Source organism: Dryobates pubescens, chromosome 10 (assembly GCF_014839835.1).
Source record: "Dryobates pubescens isolate bDryPub1 chromosome 10, bDryPub1.pri, whole genome shotgun sequence".
In the NCBI taxonomy this organism is placed as follows: domain Eukaryota; kingdom Metazoa; phylum Chordata; class Aves; order Piciformes; family Picidae; genus Dryobates; species Dryobates pubescens.
Genome location: NC_071621.1, coordinates 14,086,286 through 14,110,983, shown reverse-complemented (window position 1 = coordinate 14,110,983; position 24,698 = coordinate 14,086,286).

Genomic DNA, 24,698 nt, shown 5'->3' with positions numbered 1-24,698 from the left:
CCAGGACAGAGTGCTGCTGTCCAAGCCACGAGCTGACAGCTTGGCCAGGAGTTTGCTGTGAGGGACAGTGTCAAAGGCTTTGCTGCAGTCCAGGTAGACTACATCCACAGCCTGCCCCACATCCACCATGTGGGTCACCTGATCATAGAAGGAGATCAGGTTGGTCAGGCAGGACCTGCCCTTCCTAGATCCATGCTGGCTGGGCCTGATCCCTTGGCCATCCTCTAAGTGCTGTGTGATTGCACTCAGGATGACCTGTTCCATAATCTTGCCTGGCACTGAGGTCAGGCTGACAGGTCTATAATTCCCTGGCTCATCCAACCGGCCCTTCTTGTGGATGGGTACCACGTTGGCCAGCTTCCACTCCTCTGGGACCTCTCCAGTGAGCCAGGACTGATGAACGAAAAGCCTGACAAGGTCCAGGTCAATCACTGGGAAGGAATGGAGCACACCCAGTGCAGTCCTTAGTCAGGACACCCAGTGCTTCATGTGAATTGAGTGTAAAACTGTTTCCATCATTACTTACCCCTTCACCCATCCCCAGGCACCAAAACTAATTCTTCTTCAGAGCATCCTGCAAGCACCACAAGATTCTCCAGGACAATGAAAGGAAATGATGCTGCCTGTGTTCACTAATCATGCATAGCAGAGACTAGTCATAGAGTCATAGAATCATTAAGGTTGGAAAAAATCTCTAAGATCAAGTCCAATCATCAATCCACTCACAGCACCTGCAAACCATGTCCCAAAGTGCCATGTTTACACATCTTTTGAACACCTCCAGGGAGGGTGACTCCACCACCTCCCTGGGCAGCCTGTTCCAATCACTAAAACTCTTTCAGGAAAGAATTTTTTCCTAATATCCCACCTAAACCTTCCCTGATGCAACCTGAGACTATTTCCTCTTGTCCTCTTGTTAGTTACTTGAGAGAAGACACTAACCCCCACCTCACTTCAGGTAGTTGTGGAGAGCAATGAGGTCTCCCCTCATCCTTCTCTTCTCCAAACTAAGAAACCCCATCTCCCCTTACAAGGAAAACCTGAGGGAGCTGGGGCTCTTTAGTTGGGAGGAGACTAAGGGGTGACCTCTTTAATGTTTATAAAGATGTGCAGGGTGAGTGCCAAGACAATGGAGCCAGGCTCTGCTCGGTGATGCCCAGTGACAGGCAAGGGGCAAGGGGAGGAAGTTGAGGTATAGGAAGTTCCATGGAAACATGAGGGAAACTTTTTTCACTGTGGAGGGTGACAGAACACTGGAAGAGGCTGCCCGGGGGGGTGGTAGAGTCTCCCTCTCTGGAGACTCACCCAGATGTGTTCCTGTGTGATCTGGTATAGGTGATCCTTCTCTGGCAGGGAGCTTGGTCTGGATGAGCTTTTGAGGTCCCTTCCAGCTCCTAACATTCTGTGTTTCTTTCAGCCACTGCTTGTAAAACATAATCCCTCACATCTCAGCTACCCATCAGAGCAGCTATCCTGTGGGTTTCTGATGTTAGCAACCATCCCTGGACCATTCCCTATGTCAGACATGGTGAACCATGTCTGTGTGGCCCTTTCTGGGATAGGTTTCTTACATTAGATAAAAGCAGCACTAAACAGCAGAGTGATCTATGTGAGCAGAGTGATCAGTATGGCTACTGAGTCATCTCTGTCAGCCCAAGTGGCCCCAGGAGTTGCTTGGCTCCAGTTTTATTAGGAGTTTCCCTAATTTAGTAGCGGGGAGCACAGCAGGACAGCTACGTCACTTCCCGAGTCCTCAGCCTTTGACCTCTCTGTGGGCTAGTCAGTAGAGAGAGACATTGGTAGGGTATGGGCTGACCCTGTCTGGGGCTGTGTGCCCATGAAAACTCCTTGGTAGAAGCTGTGAGCTCAGGCCCATGAAACCATGAAGATTGCAGTCAGAGCTGGCTTAAGGCCAAGCAGCTCGGCACTTGGGTGGAGTAAACATACATCTGTCTGCACCCCTTTGTGGAGATGGACCCTTGGGGAGGTCAAAGGGAAGCACAGAGCTGCTGGGGAGGGTTATCCAATGCCTTTCCCCAGAAGCATTTTCCCTGGCACAGGACTTGTCTGGAGCAACCTTCCTCAGAGGGCTGTTTCCTTCATGGAGGAGGAATGTGCTCATAGGCTGATGGAGTGCTGAGTTACAAAAGCCATGATTTGTGGCACATGTTACTGCATGGAAGGAAAACAGTAGCATCCAGTAGCCTGGGTCTGGGGAAAGTGTGATTTATTCCCTACCACCGTATCCAAAAGCATCCTGGAGAGGTGGCAAGTCAGCTGCCAAGCCCCCTGGGGTGTTTTCACTGTGCTATCCTTCTCTCCTTCCCTCCACTGAGGTGAGGATCTGCTCTTCTGAGTATTGCTAAACAACAGACAGATGCTTTCTCTGACAACTTCCTCAGGACCATGCTCCCTTTTGAGACCCATGCATGGGTTTTCCCAACCCAAGGGAAGGTGAAGAGCAGCCATCCAGCTGGAAGAACCATACAGGGAAGCTCCATTCAGCTTAGTTTGGATTGGGGACCAACTGGTTTGGTTGTTAAACTGGAAGCTTCAAGTTTATCTCCAGCTTGATGAGGTTGGATCTGGAGACATGGAGAATGGCTGTTACAAGGCAATTCAGGAAAGATATGTATGCCTGGAAACATTCCAGGTCAGGTAGGATGGCAGTCTGAGCAGCTTGATGTAGTTAATGATGTCCCTGTTCACTGTAGTGGATTTGAACTAAATGACCTTTGAAGGTTCCTTGCAACCCAAAACACTCTGTGTTCCTATGGCTCTGTGCCTTTGGGTTAGTGCAGTGCACATCACCACCCTTGCCCAAGGCAAAATGCATCTTGTTGCAAGTATGGACTGTGAGCTATTGATGCACACCAAAGAATGAGAGCTATCTAAAGGAGATATCTACTGGATAAGGAGGCTCCAAATGGAGTAACAGTGTCACAGAAACACACAATGATAGATGTTGGAAAGGACTTCTGGATATCATCTAGTTCAACCCTCCTGCTAAAGCAGGGTCAGCCAGAGCAGGTTGCACAGGATCACAGTGTCCAGACAGGTTTGGAATATCTCCAGAGAAGATGACTCCACCACCTTTCTGGGCAGCCTGCTCAGTGCTCTGTCACTCTGAAAGGAATGAAGTTCTCTGTTACATTTTGCACCCATTGCCCTTTGTCCTGTCACTGGACACTGCTGAAAAGAGTCTGGCACCATCCTCTTGAGCCCCACCCTTCAGATATTGATCCCCTCTCAATCTACTCTTCTCTAAGCTAGAGCTCCAGGTCTCTCAGCCTTTCCTCCTAAGAGAGATGCTCCATTCCCCTCAGTATCTTCACAGCCCTCCACTGGATCCTTCCCAGTAGTTTCTTGCCTCTGCTGTGCAGTTTTTCCTTGTGCTTGAAGGGATTTATGCAGGTCATGGAATCATAGAATTGTTTTGGTTGGAAAAGACCTCAAAGATTATTGAATCCAACATCAGCCTAAGACCACCATGGCCCTTAAACCATGTCCTGAAGTGCCATGTCCTCACATTTCTTGGACACCTCCAGGGATGGTGACTCCACCACCTCCCTGAGCAACCTATTCCAATACCAGAGATGGGGTCCTCCCCATCTATGGAAGGAGGAAGGCTGTGCTTCTCTCCACCCATTTTTGGCTAACTTTGACTGGAATCTCTTCAGACATAGGATCATAGAATTGTCTTGACTGAAAAAGACCTTCAAGAACAGTGAGTCCAACCACTATCCAACTGTGCCAAGTCTGGTGTTAAACCACGTCCTTCAGCACCACATCTCTGCACCCCCAAACTCTTTAGAAGACTTGACCATGCAGATGTGAGACAGTTGATGTGTTTTGATACACACCTACCACAGGGCAGCCCTGATCCCTGCAGGACTCTCAGAGTGACTGCGTCATGGACAAGTTCTTACCTGAGGAAGGCAAAAGGAATTCTTCTTTGTCCACATAGGCTCAAAGTCTGCACTGGTTTTTAAGTCAATTTTCTGCAGCTTTTTTTTTTAAATACCAGATTTTAAAGGAACTTTCCAAGTTTATAATTTATCAGTTTCTCTGCTTTGAAGTGTTCCACATGTGCTGTGGATAACACACTCCACAAACGGGTGAATGAACCAAATCCTTTTAAATATGTTGCTGCCCAGAAAGCCAATCACAACCTGGGCTGCATCAAGAGAAGCATAGCCAGCAGGTCAAGGGAGGTGATTCTCCCCCTCTACTCTGCTCTGGTGAGACCCCACCTGGAGTAGTGTGTCCAGTTCTGGAGCCCCTATTACAGGAAGAGTCTGGACGTGCTTGAACATGTCCAGAGAAGGGCCACGAGGATGATCAGAGGGCTGGAGCATCTCTCCTATGGGGACAGACTGAAGGAGTTGGGGTTGTTCAGTCTGGAGAAGAGAAGGCTGCAAGGAGACCTTATTGTGGGCTTCCAGAATCTGAAGGGGACTACAGGAAACCTGGGGAGGGACTTTTTAGGGTGTCAGGGAGTGATAGGCCTGGGGGGAATGGAGCAAAACTAGAAATGGGTAGATTCAGATTGGATGTTAGGAAGAAGTTCTTCCCCATGAGGGTGGTGAGACACTGGAGCAGGTTGCCCAGGGAGGTGGCGGAGGCCTCATGCCTGGAGGTTTTTAAGGCCAGGCTGGATGTGGCTGTGAGCAACCTGATGTAGCGTGAGATGTCCCTGCCCATGGCAGCAGGGTTGGAACTGAATGATCTTTGAGGTCCCTTCCAACCCTGACAATTCTATAATTCTATGTTTGGTGATCCAGACCTTTACATGGTGCAAATCAACAGATTCAGGAGAATAACAACAACAACAACAAAATATTCTCCCACAAAGACTTGACCTTCTACCTTTTCAGTAGGACTCTGGTAGGTTTTTTTGAGCCTATACTATGAAAGTCAAGACTAGACACTATTTCCCCTTGGTCTGCATCCTGTTTTTGAGAACAATAGCTGCATTTTTGACACAGTGCCAGCCCATAATTCATGCTTGCCTGCGTCCTTTAGAGCACAAACTTGGCTGATGTCATAATATTTTGGTGCACTGAAATGACAGTTTCAATTAGAACAGATTTTTTTTCCTAATCAATAATATTTTTTTCCCCCTAACCATTTAAATGTTTTAGTAATAATGAACAAAGAAGAGAGGCCTCATCTCTTGATGAAATGTGGGCATGTAAATTCCTGTGACCTAATCTCTAGTCCTCTCATACAATTCAAACGTTCAGCTTGGGATCAAATTTTGTTGAATTTATGGACAGCTTGAAACAGATGAGAGGATAGGAACAAGGAAGAGAGGGAGAGGATGGCAGTGGTCAGGATGCAGTAAACAGAACAGCTGGAGAAGAAGAAGTAGGAAATGCAGTAGAAGAATGAATACTCTGTACAAAGCCTCACTTTTGATGGTGAGGTTTTCACTCAGGTTGTCCTCTGAGCACAGTCCAAAAAGCTGCTGGATGCATCGAACTCTCTGAGCATCACCTGATGGTATCACCAGACCCATGTATGTTGTTGGCACCACTTGTAGAGGAAAAAAGTAAGCACCACTGACAGCTGTGCCTTCACTGGGGTGAATAAAATTCTCCCACCTAAGGCCTGTTCCCAAGCAGGAACTTGGATGTGCTGGTTGAATTGTCCTGGGAGAAACAAGTACATTTTTAATTCACGGAACAAGAAGGATTCAGGCACTCAGGCTGATCTGAAAACCCTCCAGAATAATTCAAGCTGTCCCAGAAGTGCTGAATAATTCACATTCCATCTTCTGTAAGTCCAAATTGATGGGAAAGCATCTCTCCCTTCCCCATTGCATGAAGCCTCTTCCAGGAGGCAAGTCTCTGCTGGGTCCTCTGGGACCAGGATTGATCCCAGCAGACGTTTACATCTACGCCGCCATTGAGGTTGTAAAAAATCCACCCAACATTTGACTTATATTTTCTATGTGTTTCTTCCTTCTTCCCTGCTGATGCAGAATGTTTAAAACATCCCTTTCTGTTTATATGCTTTGATTCTCCTCCTTCCACTCTGAACCAATTCTCATAACCTTTCTGCAAAGGTCCCATTTCTCACACCTTTCCCAGTTGCTGCTGAACCCTCTGAACTCTCTCACAGTGTCTGGCTGGAAAACGTTGCCAGGTTTCTTAACCTCATTCTTGAAAGAAAGTACCAGGGAGCTTGAGCAGTGCATTTGGGAGCTCTGCAAAGCAAGGGAGCAGAAGGGAGATAGAAGCAGCTGCCATGGAGCTGGGTCTCATGACCTAATAAATCATGCCTGCTGTCTAGGGTTCCCTTTTCCAAAGGGAAAAGAAAAAGAAAAGGGAGAGAGAGGCTGATGGGTTGGGAAAGAAAACAAACCAGCTTTAATGGTAATAATAACAATCAACAAAACAGATACAAATAGATGCAAACCAACAACAAACCCAACCCTTGATGGCAATTGTGTCACCATCACCAGGAATGCTGTGGGCAGGCACTGGGAAAGTCCAGAATGGACTCAGTGGCAGATGGGAACTGGATTCAGGACCTGGTTTCTTCAACAGGATTCAGGAACTCATGGATAGAATTGAAAGCAGAATGGACAGAATCTTCCTCAGGCACCAGCCACTCAGGAGCAGAGCTTGACTCTGGTGATCCTGAACATGACATCCATGGGCTGAAATCTCTTGTTGGTCACTTTAGCATCACCTCTCCTGTCTGATCCTCCCCACAGATGCCCTCCTCTTACTTACTGCACCCCAGTGTGGCACACAAGATGTAGCAGTGCCCCTGGTCTGCGCAGGAGCAAGTCTCAGCCAGAGCCTTTCTGCAGTCCAACCCTGGGCAGTTACTCTCCCCATGAGCTTCTCACTGTTAGAAGCAGCCTCTGGCTGTGCAAACCTGCCCTGAACTTCAGAAAGTGCCCTCACTGAGCTGAGACTAAGCTGGAAAGTTAAATTCCTGAGCAAAATTAGTGCTGTTCTAGCTCAGACCAGGACACCTGTTCAGGCTGTAAATGATACTTGGACATAGTCTTAGCCTTTCTCATTCATCAGGTGAAACATGAAGATGGTTTGAACTACTTTACAAGTGAGGAGAGGTGTAGAGAACTGTGAGGGTTTGGCTGGTAAACAGATTGTAACTGATCCCATTCATTTATGGCTGAGATGTCTTCAAAACTCCACTGAGGTAAGCAGAAAAATGAGTGCCAGTGTGGGTAGTGCATTTTGTCTGCACTTCTGATTTGTGGGGGTGTCTAAAAGAGTGGAAAAGCAAGGGAGGTCTGGATGTTTGTATGAAAAACTTATCTATGCCTTAACTCTGTCTTTTAGGCCTTGATTAATCAAATAAAATGTTTAATTATTATTATTGGAGGAAGAAAGTTAGAGGGATCTACTCCTTTTCTTTCATCCAAAGAAAGCAAGATGCTTTTTTGAGATAAAACTTTATTCCCACAACAACTCTTGCATAAGACCAAAATCCCAACAGGGGAGTTGTGAAATAAGTGATAAATAAAAACCCACAGCATTTGAACCATGAGATGTTGAAAGCTTTGCTGCACAGACCACAGCAAGTGAAGCCTGGGCCTCTGAGAGACCTGGGGATCTTTGGTCTGGAAAAAAAAGAGTGGAAAGGGATCTTCTCAGAAAGACCTTGGAGTCCTGGTGGACAACAAGTTCCCCATGAGACAGTCATGTGCCTTTGTGGCCAAGAGAGGTAATAGGATCCTGGCATGCACCAAGAAAAATGTTCAGCAGGTCTAGGGAGGTTCTTCTGCCCCTCTACTCTACCCTGGTGAGACCACACATGGAGTATAGCGTCCAGTTTTGGGCTTCCCAGTTGAAAAGAGACAGGAATCTGCCACAAGGATGATTAGGGGACTTGAGCATCTCCCCTATGAAGAGAGACTGAGAGCTCTGGGGCTGTTTAGTTTGGAGAAGAGAAGACTGAGAGGGATCTGATCAATGTCTAGCAATATCTGAGAGGTGGGTGTCAAGTGGAGGGGGTCAGGCTCTTTTGGGTGGTGCACAGCAATTGGACAAGGACCAATGGATACAAACCTGAACATAGAAGGTTTCACCTCAACATGAGGAGAAACTTCTTTACTGTGAGGGTGACAGAACACTGGAACAGGCTGCCCAGGGACGTGGTGGAATCTCCTTCTCTGGAGACTTTCAAAATCTACCTGGATGCATTCCTGTGCAGACTACCCTAAGTGACCCTGCTTTTGGCAGGGGGGTTGGACTCAATGATCTCTGGAGGTCCTTTCCAACCTCTAGTGTTCCATGATTCTATGGTTCTATGATTCTAAAGTCTGTAATTCAATGCTTATCAATATCTAAAGGGTGGAGGTCATGAGGATGGGGTGTTACAAATAAAGGGGAACAGGTTATGCAAGGGGGTGTTTGGGGGTCCATCCCTGCAAGTATTCAAGGTGAGGCTCAACAGGGCTCTAAGCAACCTGATGATGTCCCTTTTCAGTGCAATCTATTCAGCATTCCATAACCCTCATAGTAAAGAACCTGTTCCTAATATCCAATCCAAATCTGCTCTTCTCTAGTTTGAAGCCATTGCCCCTTGTCCTGTCACTGCAGGCCTTTGTAAACAGTCTCTCTCCATCCTCAGGTACACTGCTAGGAGACATCTGAGTATACCTCTTGTGTGGGAGCCCAGAGTTCTACTGAAGAGTAGTAGGAAGTGGACATATGAAACTGAATGAAGTGACACATTCTGTAGCACACAGCCACACATCATCATTGTACTTCTGTTGCATTTACTCAAAAGCCTCCTCGTGAGCAGCTTAAGCAAGCAGGAGGTTGGGAAAGCAATTACACTGTGGGAAAAGCAGAAAAGCAGATAACATGATATTGGATGAAACCAGGCAGAGAGTGGTTCAAAACCTTCCTGGCTGAAAGCTGGTCCTGGTTTCTGGTTTTGATTACTGTTAAAAAGAGGCTAAGCTGACATTAGACTTCAGAGAGCAGATCTAACATATCAACCAGTTAAAAAAAAAAGCTCCTGTTTCTCAAACTAACTCTGACTTCTGATCCAACAGTGGGTTTGACTGAATGCCCACAAACTGGTGCTCATTTGGCTTTGAGATACCCTGGATTATGCTGCTTGGCCTCCAGCTGATACTGAAGAAGAGCTGAGCTTCTTCTTTATCCTGTATCATCCCTGCAAATGCTGTATTGATGGCTCTCACCCCCCAAATTGCACTAGTTTCTTGCTGCCTGTGTTTGGACAATTGACTCAAGTCTTTATCTCCAGGTTCAGATGAAGTTCTGGTTTGTATCAGAAGTAGTGCAACCAGCAGGACTAGTGAGGCCAGCAGGACTCATCCTCCTTTTCTTGGCATTTTTTGAGGCCACATCTTGGCTGCTGTGTTCAGTTTTGGGCCACTCACAAGAAGGACATTGAGGAGCTGGACTGGGTGATGCTTTGGTTATGGACTTGTCAGTGTTATGTTTCTAGTCAGACCCAATGTTCTTTCTGGACTCAATGATCTTAAGGATCTTTCCAACTTAAATGCCTCTGAACATGAGCCAGCAGTGTGCCCAGGTGGCCAAGAAGGCCAATGACATTCTAGCCTGGACCAGGAACAGTGTGGCCAGCAGGAGCAGGGAAGTCATCCTGCCCTGTACTCAACATTGGTTAGGCCACACCTTGAGTTCTGTGTCCAGTTCTGGGCCCCTCAGTTTAGGAAAGATGTTGAGATGCTGGAAGGTGTGCAGAGAAAGGCAATAAAGCTGGGGACGGGTTTGGAGCACAGCCCTGTAAGGAGAGGCTGAGGGAGCTGGGCTTGTTTAGCCTGGAGAAGAGGAGGCTCAGGGGAGATCTTATTGCTGTCTACAAGCACCTGAAGGGAGGTTGTAGCCAGGTGGGGGTTGGTCTCTTCTCCCAGGCAGCCAGCACCAGAACAAGAGGACACAGTCTCAAGCGGTGCCAAGGGAGCTTTAGGCTGGGTGTTAGGAAGAAATTCCTCCCAGAAAGAGAGATTGCCCATTGGAATGTTCTGCCCAGGGAGGTGATGGAGTCACCATCCATGGAAGTGTTTAAAAAGAGCCTGGACGGGGCACTTAGTGCCATGGTTTAGTTGATTAGATGGAGTTAGGTGGTCAGTTGGACTTGAAGATCTTGGAGGTGTTCTCCAACATGGTTAGTTCTGTATTCTGTATTCTCTGGTCTAGTTGAGAGGTGCTCCTGCCCATGACAGGGAGGTTGCATTAGATGATCTCTAAGGTCCCTTCCAGCATGTTATAGGTTGAGGACTAAGTGTCCTACCATAGGGATAAAGTCCTCTGGAGTGCCAGGGGCAGGTAGTCCCCAAAGGGTGGACACAGGATATTGTAATTTTGCTGTTCCATCCCCTAATCTTGCAATCCATATATAAGTAGGCCTGGCAGGCCCCTCGTGGTGTTGGGGGGGGCAGATTGGCCAACTTAGGGTTTAATGAGACTAAGCGAAGGTTTTGTCCTGATTGAGGCCAAGTGAGCCTTGGTAAGCCCAGGTGGGCGGAGGCTGATTCTGATTTCATAGAATCATAGAATTGTCAGGGTTGGAAGGGACCTCAAGCATCATCCAGTTCCAACCCCCCTGCCACGGCCAGAGACACCTCACACTACATCAGGCTGCTGAGAACCACATCCAGCCTGGCCTTAAAAACCTCCAGGGATGAGGCTTCCACCACCTCCCTGGACAATCTGTTCCAGTCTCTCACCACCCTCATGGAGAAGAATTTTTTCCTAACATCCAATCTGAATCTACCCATTTCTACTTTTGTTCCATTTCCCCCAGTCCTATCACTCCCTGACACCCTAAAAAGTCCCTCCCCAGCTTTCTTGTAGCCCTCTTCAGATTCTGGAAGCCCACAATAAGGCCTCCTTGGAGCCTTCTCTTCTCCAGACTGAACAACCCCAACTCCTTCAGTCTGTCCCCATTGGAGAGGTGCTCCAGTCTTTTGTGTATATACATCCTTTGTGCCTTTATATCTTCTGTACTTTTGGTTGCTTTTGTAAATAGTATTTTCCATTTAGCCTCCAATTCTGTGTGAGTGCTTTTATTTACTCCTTTGGGGCAAAATACTTCCTGTCCTTTCACTCTGGGCAGCTCGTTGCTCAAACCACGACACAGCCTAAGCTGTTCTGTGATTCTTAGATACTTGACTGTGAATGTCTAGATGTAGTTATCACCACAGAATACATAGAATACATAGAATAAACCAGGTTGGAAGAGACCTTCAAGATCATCACGTCCAACCCATCAACCAATCCAACACCACCCAAACAACTAACCCATGGCACCAAGCACCCCATCAAGTCTTCTCCTGAAAACCTCCAGTGATGGCGACTCCACCACCTCCCCAGGCAGCCCATTCCAATGTGCAATCACTCTCTCTGTATAGAACTTTTTCCTAACATCTAGCCTGAACATCCCCTGGCGCAGCCTGAGACTGTGTCCTCTTGTTCTGGTACTGGCTGCCTGGGAGAAGAGACCAACATCTGTCTGCCTACCACCTCCCTTCAGGTAGTTGTAGAGAGCAATAAGGTCACCCCTGAGTCTCCTCTTCTCCAGGCTAAGCAACCCCAGCTCCCTCAGCCTCTCCTCACAGGGCTTGTGTTCCAAGCCCCTCACCAACTTTGTTGCCCTTCTCTGGACACGTTCCAGCAAGTCAACCTCCTTCCTAAACTGAGGGGCCCAGAACTGGACACAGGACTCGAAGTGCGGCCTAACCAGTGCAGTGTACAGGGGCAGAATGACCTCCCTGCTCCTGCTGGCCACACTGTTCCTGATGCAGGCCAGGATGCCATTGGCCCTCTTAGCTGCCTGGGCACACTGCAGGCTCATGTTCAGTCTACCGTCAACCAGCACCCCCAGGTCCCTCTCAGCCTGACTGCTCTCACCATGTGAGCTGAAGCTTGATGCTTCTTTTGCAGCTAGTGGAGATCTATTCAATACAGTTGATGAAGGCTGAAGAGAGGTTCAGCCCATCTAGTAGCAGGACTGTGGATCTCCCAGATCAGAGTCATAGATTCCATCAGAAGCCCTAAAGGAACTCAGGTGTCCAACAGCAGACTGAGATGTTGTAATCTCTCATGATGGCACCTATATTTTAGGTTGCCTGTCTTCAGTGCCTTTAACCTGGGCTAGAGCTCAAGGTGGCACTGGCTACTGGGAGTCCACATCCCTAGACCTTTCTCATGAAATACAATGAATAGAGGTTGTGGTAGCTTTTCCTTCTCAGGGTGTTTAGAGAATGGCCAGTTTTCTTCTCTGCAGGAAGGGAATTGCTTTAGTCAGTACAGCAAATAATATGGGAGCATGGTACTTCCCAAACATCTTTTTCAGGCTCTTCTCCTCTGCCTTCTGCAGTCCCAATGGCCAGTTCATTTTGTTGAGGGCATGGTTCTCTTCTCCACAGATTACCAAATTGCTCCTTAAGGGACTCAACATTCTCTAAACTGACACAAAACTGAGGATAAGTTGATTTGGTCCACTTAGCTCTCTCCTTGGATCGAGAAGGAGAGTACTTCTGGAGGAGCAGAAGGCACCCACCTGGGTAGGGAATAGAATGGAGCAAGCTGTTTAGGCATGGAGTTACCATGGCAGCTCAATTTCCAGGTGTGCTTTGTACAGAGCTTTATCCGGAAGTGATTGCTTTGGCAATGCTGCAGATGACCTGTGGAGAGGGATCCTGAGGTCCTTCTTGCTAGTAGAAAACAAGTTCACTAAGATCCAGCAATGTGCTTTTGTGGGGCAAGAAGGCCAATGATGTCCTAAGGTACATTAACAAGTGTGGCCAGTAGGTCGAGGGAGGTTTCCTCTGCTCTGCCCTTATGAGGCCACATCAGGAAAGTTGTGTCCCAGTTCAAAGGAGACAGGGAAGTAGTAGAGAAAGTCCCAGAGAGGGCCATGGGGATGATGAGTGGACTGGAGCATCTCTGTTAGGAGGAGAGGCTCAGAGACCTGGGACTGTTTAGCCTGGAGAAAAGATGACTTTGAGGGGATCTTATAAATATATATAAATATATGAAGGATGGTGGGCATGAAAGTGGTGCTGGGCTCTTTTAATTGGTGCCTAGTGACAAGACAGGGGGCAACAAGAGCAAACAAGAACACAGGAGCTTCCCCCTGAACATGAGGGAAAAATGATTTCCTGTGAGGTTGCTGGAGCGCCAGACCGGGCTGCCCAGTCTCCTTCTCTGGAGACTTACAAAACCCACCTGCCAGTGTGATCCTCTGCAACCTGCTCCAGGTGACTGTGCTTCAGCAGGGGGGTTGGAGTAGGTGATCTCTAGAAGTATCTTCCAACCCCCAGGATTCTGTGATCCTGTGAATCTGCCCTCTTAGGAGGGATTTGGTAGAGGCGTGCTCAACATGAGAGTTCTCTTGGGGCTTACGCAGATACAAATGGCTGCGGAGCATCTCTGAATGTGCCAAGAAACAGACTCTTAAATCTCAACATCAAACACAGTCCTCTACAGAGTTTAGGCACGAGACAGGGCAATTAGCAGCTGAACAAGGACTGTTAAGATTTAGATTTTTGGACTTAAATATCTAGAGTGTCAGTTGAAGCACCTAAATTTCCCCTTTTTGGACCTTCACCTCGCTGAGCATCACTCCTTCCAAATAGGAAAGGAGCAAGATTTGGGGGTGCTGGGTCCAGTTCAGAAATGCAATAGCTTGCCTGGTGTCTGTGGTGAAACACAGGGGACAGATTAGAGGAAACATATGGCCTTGGATCACACATATAAGGCAAGAAACATATGTTATAGTCTATTACAAAAAAAGCTTTTTCCAAGAGTAAGAAACAACTAATGAAGCTGGGGTTTTGAAACTCTGCAGCCTAAGACTCTTGCCAGAATCTTTTGTAACAACATTTTAAAGTGAAAGGCAGTGGAGTCCTAAAACTTGTAAATATTATTAAAAAGCAGCAATTATGGCACAAGTACTCACCATGGAAGGAAATTGTACAATAAAGCAAATATTTCTGAGTGGAAACATTAGCAGGGGGTGATGGGCTAGATGATCTCTGGAGGACCCCTTTCAATGCCCACCAGTCTACAGCTCTATGATCTGTGTTCAGTTCTGGAGCCCCTATTACAAGAAAGATCTGGAGGTGCTGGAGCTTGTCCAGAGAAGGGCCATGAGGATGATCAGAGGGATGGAGCTCCTCTCCTATGGGGACAGACTGAGAGGGTTGGGGTTGTTCAGTTTGGAGAAGAGAAGGCTCTAAGGAGACCTAATTGTGGCCTTCCAGTATCAAAGGGGGCTACAAGAAAGCTGGGGAGGGACTTTTCAGGGTGTCAGGGAGTGATAGGACTAGAGGGAATGGATGGAAGCTAGAGGAGGGGAGATTTAGATTAGATGTTAGGAAGAAGTTCTTCCCCATGAGGGTGGTGAGAGATTGGAACAGGTTGCCCAGGGAGGTGGTGGAAGCCTCATCCCTGGAAGTTTTAAGGCCGGGCTGGATGTGGCTCTAGGCAACCTGATGTAGTGTGAGGTGTCTCTGCCCATGGTGGGGTGGCTGGAACTAGGTGATCTTTGAGGTCCCTTCCTACCCTGACAATTCTGTGATCTCACCTAACTGGTCTCTTCTGGAACTTCAGATGGTTAATATCATTCTTAATTTATTACATATTTTCCCTGTGTCCCAGCACTAACTGATGCAGTCAAACATGAAAAAATTTATGTATTTTCAAGAGCCTGGCGTATATATATATATATATACACACACACATAATTTTTACTTTGTTTTGGTTGACTTTGGTTTGATTTGGGGATAATCATTTTTTTGGGGGGGAAATATTATTTAACATTGAAGCATTTCCTCATCTGCTCTAGAACAAGGATAACAAAAGCAAACCAAATGTTTCAATGATTTATTTGCTTTTAATTGTGTGAGAACGTGCTTACTGCAGCAGGAATGACTGATTTCAGACTGAAGCTCTGGCTTGACAAAGAAAACATTTCCCAACTTCATGTGTTGTTGTTTTTGTTTGTTTGGGTGTGTGTGTTTTTGTGTGTCTTTGTTTTGTTTTTCACTGAAAAAAAAAAAAATTGAAACCATTAATTTCAAATTAGAGGAAACATTATGTGAATTCAGCCCCCCACCATCTGCCTAACTCTGCCCACATCTGACAGCAGCAGCCACTTTTGCCACCTCTCTGGACATTGCTACTGCCAGATCCCTTCCACAGCTTCACTGCGGGGAGTAAGCATCGCTAGGAGGCTTCTGCTGCTCAGAAGTTTCTCTGCTACTCTATCCCTCACCTAAGTGCATGACTCATTCTTGCTTTGCAAAGATTCAGAGAAGAATTTGGGTTGAAAGGAGCCTCTGGAGAGCTCCAGTGCAGCTCCCCCATCAAAGCAGGGCCAGCTTCAATGTCAGTAGTGGTTGCCCTGACGAGCTTTGAAAACATTCCAGAGTTTGACCTCTCTCATTATAAAGAATGTTTCCCCCCCACACACCCCCCAAGTTCACTCTGAACTTCCCCAGTTGCAACTCTCAGCAGTCACATCTTGTCCTTTAACAGAATGCTCCTGGGAGGAATTCATGCTGTCTTCTTTCTAACTGCCCCTCCAGTACTGAAGGAAGACTTCCCCCCAGAACACCTCTCTCCAGGCTGAACAAGTCTAGTTCCCTCCACCTCTTTCTGAGATATCAGATATTCTATGCTTCAGCCCCCTGACCATCCTGGTGGCCTCTGCTGGACTCACTCCAGTTTGTCAGCTTCTCTCTTTCACTGGGAGGCCCACAGCTGGACACAATAACCAGATGTGGTGTTAGATTTGCCAAGTAGAGAGTAACAGCATCTCTTGACTTTCTCACCAAGCTTTTACAAATACAGCTCAGTGTGCAGCTGGATTTAGTTGTCACTAAGAGCATGATGTTGATTCATGGACAACTCTGTGTCCACCCAGACCCTCAGGCCTTTTTCTGCACAGCTATTTTCCAGTCATCTTGTCTCTAGGCTGGAGTGTTGCATGAGCGTGTTCAGTGCAAGGGTGCAGATCTTTGCTGAACATCATGAAGTTTGACTCAGAGCCTCATGTGGAATCATAGAATTGTCAGAACTGGAAGGGACCTCAGGGATCACCCAGTTCCAACCCCCCCTGACATGGGCAGGGACACCTCACACTAGATCAGGTTGCCTGGAGCCACATCCAGCCTGGCCTTAAAAACCTCCAGGGATGAGGCTTCCACCACCTCCCTGGGCAATCTGTTCCAGTGTCTCACCACCCTCATGGAGAAGAATTTCTTCCTAACATCCAATCTGAATCTACCCATTTCTACTTTTGTTCCATTTCCCCCAGTCCTATCACTCCCTGACACCCTAAAAGGTCCCTCCCCAGCATTCTTGTAGACTCTCTTCAGATACTGGAAGGCCACAATTAGGTCTCCTTGGAGCCTTCTCTACTCCATACTGAACAACCCCAGCTCTCTCAGTACAAGAGGTGCTCCAGACCTTTGCTCATCCTCGTGGCCCTTCCAGCATGTCCCAGGCTTTATTCTCTTGGGTAGTTTTCTGCCTGAAAATGTGTTTCTCTCCATTTTTACTCTCGGCTCCATGATTCTCTCCTCAAGGATTTCAATCTCCACTCCATTTTCTGGGAAGGTCAGAAACAGTAGAGAGGAATCACTTTTGTTATCACCCTCCAGAATGTCTCCTCATAAAGAATATAGCTTATGAACTGGAGAATGCACATGGTTGATGCAATGACTACTAGGAATGGACAGAAGGAGGAAATCTGTGGAAGTAACTTGGCTCTGCAATGTGACAGAACCACGATCGATAGCCTGGGAGAAAAGTGATTCTCCCAGCAGTGTTGCAGGACTGTTTCTTTATAGTTGCCAAAATTTTGGGTTTTAGCATGTTGCATCAGCCTCCAAATGTGTTTACTTCCAAAAATATGTTGCAGAGCATGACGAGCCCTCCTCGGAAAGTACTGCTGTGCTTATTCAGTCTCTTTTCCCTCCTGTTTCATTTCCATCCTGTTTCCCTGGTTACTATAAACTTCTGTTTGTCATCCCTTGTGAGCTGATGTCCCCCTCTGTTTACATGTGTCACATATTTCCAGGCAGCTAGCCTAAAAACTGGGGAGGTTGGACTAGATGTTGGAGGTCTCTTCCTCCTTCCCAACCCAGAGCATTCTAGGATTCTGTGTTACCTACCCAAGGTTCCCATGTCTCCTCCTGCTCCATATAACTCAGCTCTCATGGCTTCTTTGCTAACATTTTCCCATCCCCCTTCCCTGGAAGCTCTTCAGTTTGCAGTTACACTTCTCTGTTACCCATCAAGAAGAGCTAAACTGTACTAAACCCCTCTTCTCTACTCCTTTTCCCTCTTTCACTTAGAATCATGGGATCACTCAGCAGTTTGGGTTAGAAGAGACCTTTAAAGGTCATCTGGTCCAACCCCTAGAAGTCATCAGGGACATCTTCAACTAGATCAGGTTGCTCAGATCTCCAAATAACCTGACCTAGAATATTTCTGGGGATGATGGGTGCTGGGTGCCATGGTTTCATTGATTAGATAGGTTGGACTTGATGATATCAAAGGTCTTTTCCAACCTGGTTAATTCTATTCTATTCTATTCTATTCTATTCTATTCTATTCTATTCTATTCTATTCTATTCTATTCTACTCTACTCTACTCTACTCTACTCTACCCTACCCTACCCTATCCTATCCTATCCTATCCTATCCTATCCTATCCTATCCTATCCTATCCTATCACCTCTGCACAACCTGGGCCAGTGACTTCCCAGACTCATTGCAAAATACTCATTCCTTCTATCTAGTCTGAATCTCCCTCTTTTTGTTTAAAACCATCATCTCTTGTCCTGTCACAACAGGCCTGGATAAAAAGACTCTTCCCATCCTTCTTCTAGTCCCCATTTAAGTACTGATATTCCACAGTAAGGTCTTTGTGTAGTCTTCCCCAGGTTGAACAACCCCAACCCTCTCAGCCTGTCCTCACAGCAGAAGTGTTCCAGCCCTCTGATCATTACTGTAGGTCTGTCTTCTATCATCCTTCTTTTCTGCTTCTCTGTTTTCTGTCTCCTCTACTCTCTTCTCACCTTTCCACTACAATAGATGGGATGAAGATTCGCAGATCCCCTCTAACCTGATGGGTTGGGGAGAGGTCAGCAGGCACTTAGTTTCAGGTTTCCACTGCTTGGAGGGTATTACACCACTTTATTCTATGCTTCTCCCATCACTTACCCTGAGCTCTTCTGTTGGCTCTCAGCTCCTCTCATCTCTCTTCTTGTTCCCTCGCCAAATTTATTTGGACCCTCACCAATCTGTGTCCCGTGACACCAAAATCTGCTTGGGCTGAATAGTTGGAGCATTGTCAGAAAGCTGCAGACCCTTCACTTAATTTTTGTTCTTTCCTCTTTCACTCAAATGAAGCCACAACAGCAGGTATATGATTGTTCTGTGAGTGGAGAGGAGGTGTTTAGCTTGGTCCTTCTCACACCACAAATACTGGCTTCACTTGTGTAAGAGTCTACTCCTGGTGTGACTCAACAAAGATAAAATCACTTGCTGCTTGCCCAGACAGTACCAATCCTGGATGCAAATCACCTTGCGATTGCATCGTGATAACACTGGACTGCAGCTGGCCTATAACAATGGCCCAAGGACCCAGCCATCATGCCTATCATTTCCTAGCTATCAGATACCCCCAGGAAAGGAGGGTGATGAGTCAATGGACTCTCCACCTGTCTCCTGATGTGTGATAAGTGGGTAGGCAGGGAGATGGAGACCATCCAGACCCATCCAGACCACTGTCCAAACCCACATGAATACACAGAAAGATTTCCTGGGGAACGATACCTGGATATTTACAGAAGGATTTCCTGGCTCCTGAATTCCTGAGGGACAATGCTTGGACACATACCTAAGGACTAAAAACTGTATAAAAGACTTGACCACTACTGGCTTAGGAGGATGAAAAATGCAGAGAGAAAAACGCTGAAGGAGGAGCATGCCGCTGAGAAGGAAGCAAGCAGACTGAACCCTCTCTCCGTGTCCTAAGTCCCGCTTGCTGCCACTCATGGAGCTGACCCACGCTACCCAGAGGGACCTCATCTATTCTCCAGCCAAAGCCTCAGCACCCTTTCTCTACAGACCCAGGCTGCCCAGAGGGATCACATCGCATCTCCAGCCAAAGCCTCAGCACCCTTTCTCTACAAACCCAGCATCTCCTGCAGCACCTTTCCTCCACAGACTCAAACTGTCTTGGGGTGGGTGAGGGGTGTGGTAATATGATTCCTTTCCTCTTCTCTCTCTCTCTTCTCTCCCTCCCTCTCTATCTTCTCCCTCTCCCCTTCTTATTTCCATTTTATTTATGTAATAAATAGTCTAGCTGTCGATATTTTGGCCTCGTTTTGTGCCATTAATTTCACAACACGGGAATATTCAAAAGAACTGTGTCTCTCCCTCTCTGGACCGAGACAACTTGTTAATGTTAAGGGCTGGAAGGGACCTCAAAAGATCATCCAGTCCAACCCCCCTGCCAGAGCAGGATCACCTAGAGCAGATCACACAGGAACACATCCAGGTGGGTCTTGAATATCTCCAGAGAAGGGTACTCCACAGCTCCCCTGGGCAGCCTGTTCCAGTCTTCTGTCACCCTCACAGTGAAAAATGTTTTCCTCACGTTTCCATGATGATTCCACCACTTCCCTGGGTAGCCTGGTCAAGGGCTTGACAACACTTTTGCAAATGAAATTGTTCCTAGTGTCCAAACTAGACCTCCTCTGGTTCAACTTGAAGCCATTTCCTCTTGTCTTATCACTAGTTGCTAGGGATAAGAGATCAACACCCACCTTACTACAACCTCTTTTCAGGAAGTTGTAGAGTGAGAAGGTCTCCCCTTAGCCTCCTTTACTCAGGCCTCAACAATCCCAGGGCCCTCAGCTGCTTCTCACCAGCCCTGTTCTCCCGACTGTTCACCAGCTTTGTCACCTGTCTGTGAACACACTCCAGTGCCTCAATGTCTTTCTTGACACCCAAAACTGACCCCAGAATTTGAGGTGCAGCCTCTCCACTGCCAAGCACAGAGGACTGAGGTTGTGGTTTTGGCTTGATTCTCCCCAGGCAAGTAAGAAGGTGCTGAACTGCATGGGGAAAAGACAGGAACAGGAAAACAAACGCTCCAGGCTCCCAGAATATCAAGAATCATGTAGTGGGTGTTATGCTAATCCACTGTGTCTAGTTCAGGGCTGAGCAGAGTCCCTGCAGAGAGGTCTGTAGCCAGAGGCTCTGGTTCTGTGCTTGGGTATTGTTTTGTCCTGACTTTGCAGGAAAAGCCAACGCCTTTGGAAACTGAGGCTTGACTTTCCACGGATGGCCAACGTGAGTCATGACTTGCTGAACTTTTAGGGACTCTCTCTGGGAGTTTTCCCAGTGCTGCCATTACTCATCTCTATTTGATCTCACTGCAGAGTATCATTCTTGGGAATGCAGCAAACTGTGGCAGAAAATATTTGAAGGAGATCTCTTGTCCTGCCACATGCAAACAGCTTCAGAGAGGGAGCCACTTGTTGCATGCAACAATTTGAAGACAAGTTTGCATTGGCAGCATGAATCCCACATGCTCTACTATATATCCCACAAGTCCTAGTGGATGGAAGGTTGACCATGAGCCAGAAACATGCTCTTATGAGCAAGAAGGCCAATGCCATTCTGGGATGGATTAGAAGGGATGTGATTTGTAGGTCAAGAGAGGTTCTCCTCCCCCTCTACTCTGCCCTGGTGAGGCTGCATCTGGAATATTGTGTCCAGTTCTGGGCCCCTCAGTTCAAGAAGGACCTCAGGGAACTGCTGTGCAGAGCCACAAAAATGATGAAGGGGGTGGAACATCTTCCTTACGAGGAGAGACTGAGGGAGCTGGGGCTCTCTAGTTTGGAGCAGAGGAGAGTAAGGGGTGACCTCATTCATGTTTTTATAAAGATGTTCAGAGTGAGAACCAAGAGGATGGAGCCAGGCTCTGCTTGGTGGTGTCCAATGACAGGACAAGGGGCAATGGGTGGGAGTTGAGGCATAGGAAGTTCCATGTGAACATGAGGAAAAACTTCTTCCCTGTAAGGCTGACAGAACACTGGAACAGGCTGCCCAGGGTGGTTGTGGAGTCTCCTACTCTGGAGATATTCAAGCCCCACCTGGATGTGTTCCTGTGTGATCTGGTCTAGGTGATCCTGCTCTGGCAGGGGGTTTGGACTGGATGATCTTTCAAGGGCCCTTCCAGCCCCTAACATTCTGTGATTCTGTGATATTCCTTGGCTTAGCAGCATGACCTCTCTTTACATCAACAGAGGTTGATGAAAGGACTTTATTAAGAAGCAATAAATGAGGATGCAAAGTTTGGTTCAAAATCAGGATCAGAACAGCCTGAATTGTGCCTTGCTGAGACCTCATCTAGAATATTGCATCCATAGGATCCAGTTCTGGGCTCCCCAATTCAAGAAAGACAAGGAACTGGAGAGGGTCCATTGGAGAGCCACTAAGATGATGAGAGGACTGGAACATCCACCTTCTGAGGAAAGGCTGAGAGACCTGGGATGTTTAGCCTGGAGAAAAGGAGTCTGAGAGGAGATCTCATTAATGCTTTTAAATATTTAAAGGCTGAGTGTCAGGAGGATGGAGCCAGACTCTTCTCAGTGGTGTCCATTAACAGGACAAGGGGCATTGGGTGCAAACTGGATCAGAGGAGCTTCCATGTAAACACAAATTAAAAATAATCTTCCCTTTGAAGGTTGCACAGCACTGGATCAGGCTGCCCTGAGGTGTTGTGGAGTCTCCATCTCTGGAGCCATTCAAAACCCACCTGGACACTCTCCTGTGATCTAGGTGATCCTGCTTTGGAAGGATCACCGGAGTAGATGATCTTCAGAGCTTCCTTCCCACCTCTGCCATTCTGTGACTGTGATTCTGTGCCAATGGGACTAACTGGCATGTAAGGTTTGCATAATGTCTATGTTTGGTGCAGGATCAGATACTTGGCTGTTTGAACTTCTTGCAGGCACAGAAGATAGGAGAAGCAAGAGTTGGAGACTGTCATCTACATACCCCCATTCTGAGGAATAATCTTAGAATCATAGAACAGTTTTGGTTTGAAAAGTCTTTTAAGATCATTGAGTCCAATTATTAACCTAGCTCTATAAAGTCCAAGACTTGCCTCCAGGGATGGTGACTCCACCATTTTCCTGGGTAGCCTGTTCTAGGGCTTGACAACCTTTTCAGTGAAGAATTTTTTCATAATGTCTAAACCTCCTCTGGTACAACTTGAGGCCCTTTGGAGAGGGACTTTTTATAAGGGCCTGTGGTGATAAGACAAGGGACAATGGTTTTAAACTAGAGCAGGGGAGATTTAGATTGAACATTAGGAAGAACCTCTTTACTATAAGGGCAGTGAGACACTGGAACAGGTTGCCCAGAGAAGTTGTTGATGCCTCATTCCTGGAAGTGGTTAAGACCAGGCTGGATGAGGCTTTGAACAACATGATCTAGTGGGAGGTGTCCCTGCCCATGGCAGCAGGGTTGAAACTAGATGATCTCTAAGGTCCTTTCCAACTGAATCCATTCTGTGGTATCCTCTTGTCTTATTGCTTACTTGGAAAGAGAGACCAAACCCTGCCTTCCTATAACCTCCTTTCAGGTAGTTGTATAGAGTGAAAAGGTCTTCCCTGCTCCTTCTTTTCTTCAGGCTAGACAACCCCAGTCTTCCTAGAGAGCTCCATTTCTCCCTTTCCCCCTCTCTTTCCTCTTTTATTCATATTTTCTTTCCCTCCTACTTCTTCTGCCATCCAGAATAACAGAGCTGGCTGGAGCAGGCTCATGTCACTCCTGGGTTGCTTGTGCTGCTAACAGACATCTGAATGAGCCTTGCCACACTTTACTCCTGAGGCCTGTTCCTCAAGAAAGCTGTTTCTGCTCCCAGGGAAGTCAATGGAAGCCTAATGAGTCCCAGATGCTTAGTAATAACAAGCACTTCCTTTTGCTGAAGCCAAACAAAAGCAGTGTTAAAACCGTTAATTAAATGGGTTTGGTTCTGTCATTAGGTTATTAACTAATTCCAGTCAGAGCAGCCAAGCTAATGCTGCCTCTCAGAAGGAGATATCATTTTACCCTGCTCCACACAAAAGCCATGAACTCAGCCCATGTCTGGGCACACAGCTCAGCTTACTTTCACACCAGAGGTGAAGGTCACCAACTAATCCCTGAGATTGTAAACTTTCTCCTACAAGAGTGAGAGCTGGGGCCAATGGGTAACATTGGCTTCCATAGGTGTTAGGTCAGGCCCTAGTGTTGCTGCCTGTTTGAGCACTTCTTTGCCTACATCTTAGAATCATAGAATTGTTTCAGTTGGAATAGACTTCTAAGATCATGGAATCCAACCATCAGCCTAACACCATCATTAAACCACGTTCTGAAGTGCCCTATCTAGGTGTTCTTTGAGTATCTCCAGGGATGGTGACTCCACCACCTCCCTGGACAGCCTATTCCAATGCCTGACCATACTTTCAGAAAAGATTTTTTTCCTAATATCCAACATAAACCTCCCCTGGCACAACTTGAGGCCATTTAGTCTCATCCTATCACATGATACTGGGAGAAGAGACCAAACCTCCTCTCACTCTGGCCTCCTTTCAGACCATTGTAGGGAGCAATGAGTTCTCCCCTCAGCCTCTTTCTCAACTAAACATTCTCAGTTCCCTCAGTGATTGTTCACCAGAGCTCTTCTCCAAACCCTTCACCAGCTTTATTGCCCTTTTCTGGGCAAGCTCCAGGACCTCAATGTCCTTCTTGTGGTGAGGGGCCCAAAGCTCAAGCCAGTATTCAAAGTGTGTCCTCACCAGCGCTGAGTAACAGGGGAATGATCACCTCCCCACTCCTGCTGGACACACTATTGCTGATCCACACCAGGATGCTGTTGGCCTTCCTGGCCAGCTGAGCACACTGCTGGCTCATGTGCAGCCCGCTTTCAACCAACACCCTTCACTAGATCTCCTTTTTTCTCCTTTGGTGGTACTCTAAGATACAGAACAGCTCTCCCTGTTTCAGGACCAGAAGGTAAAGGTCTAAGGTGGAGTTTGAACAGCATAGAAAAATTGGAAGACATAACTTTGCATCTGTGCAGCATTCCAAGCTGGTGCTTTAATATATTCACAACCCTGTGCTTTTTACAAAATTCAGAGGTGTTTTTATTGTACAAAATTCCACAATGAAAGCCACCAGCCAGCTTCTTACACATTTTGCTTTAAAAAATAGAGTTGTACACCTTTTTGTAGTGTGTTCGTTTTGACATTCACTAGCTGGAAGAACCAGAAATGGAGCAGCAATTTGTCTTTGAAACTATTTACCTGGGCAGGTTTTGGTTTGATCTCTACTTCTCCTATGTGGCATTAATGTACAGTTCCTGGCATTGAGAGAAAAACCTGATCTAGCTCCTTTTGGAGCTGGTGAACCCTGTTAAAAGGTCAGGCTCTCACGCTTGGTCAGCCTTTTTTTTTCCACTTCAAAAGAGTGAACTTGCTGTCAGTGCTGTCAGCTTTTAGCAGCACAAGAGGCTGACCATCTTAAACCCATCACAGAACTACGATCCACATAACTTTTCTCGCAGCCGGTCCTCTAGACCTCTTTTTTGAGGGAGAGAACAGTGGACATCTAGTCTGAACAAAGGCCCAGGACTAG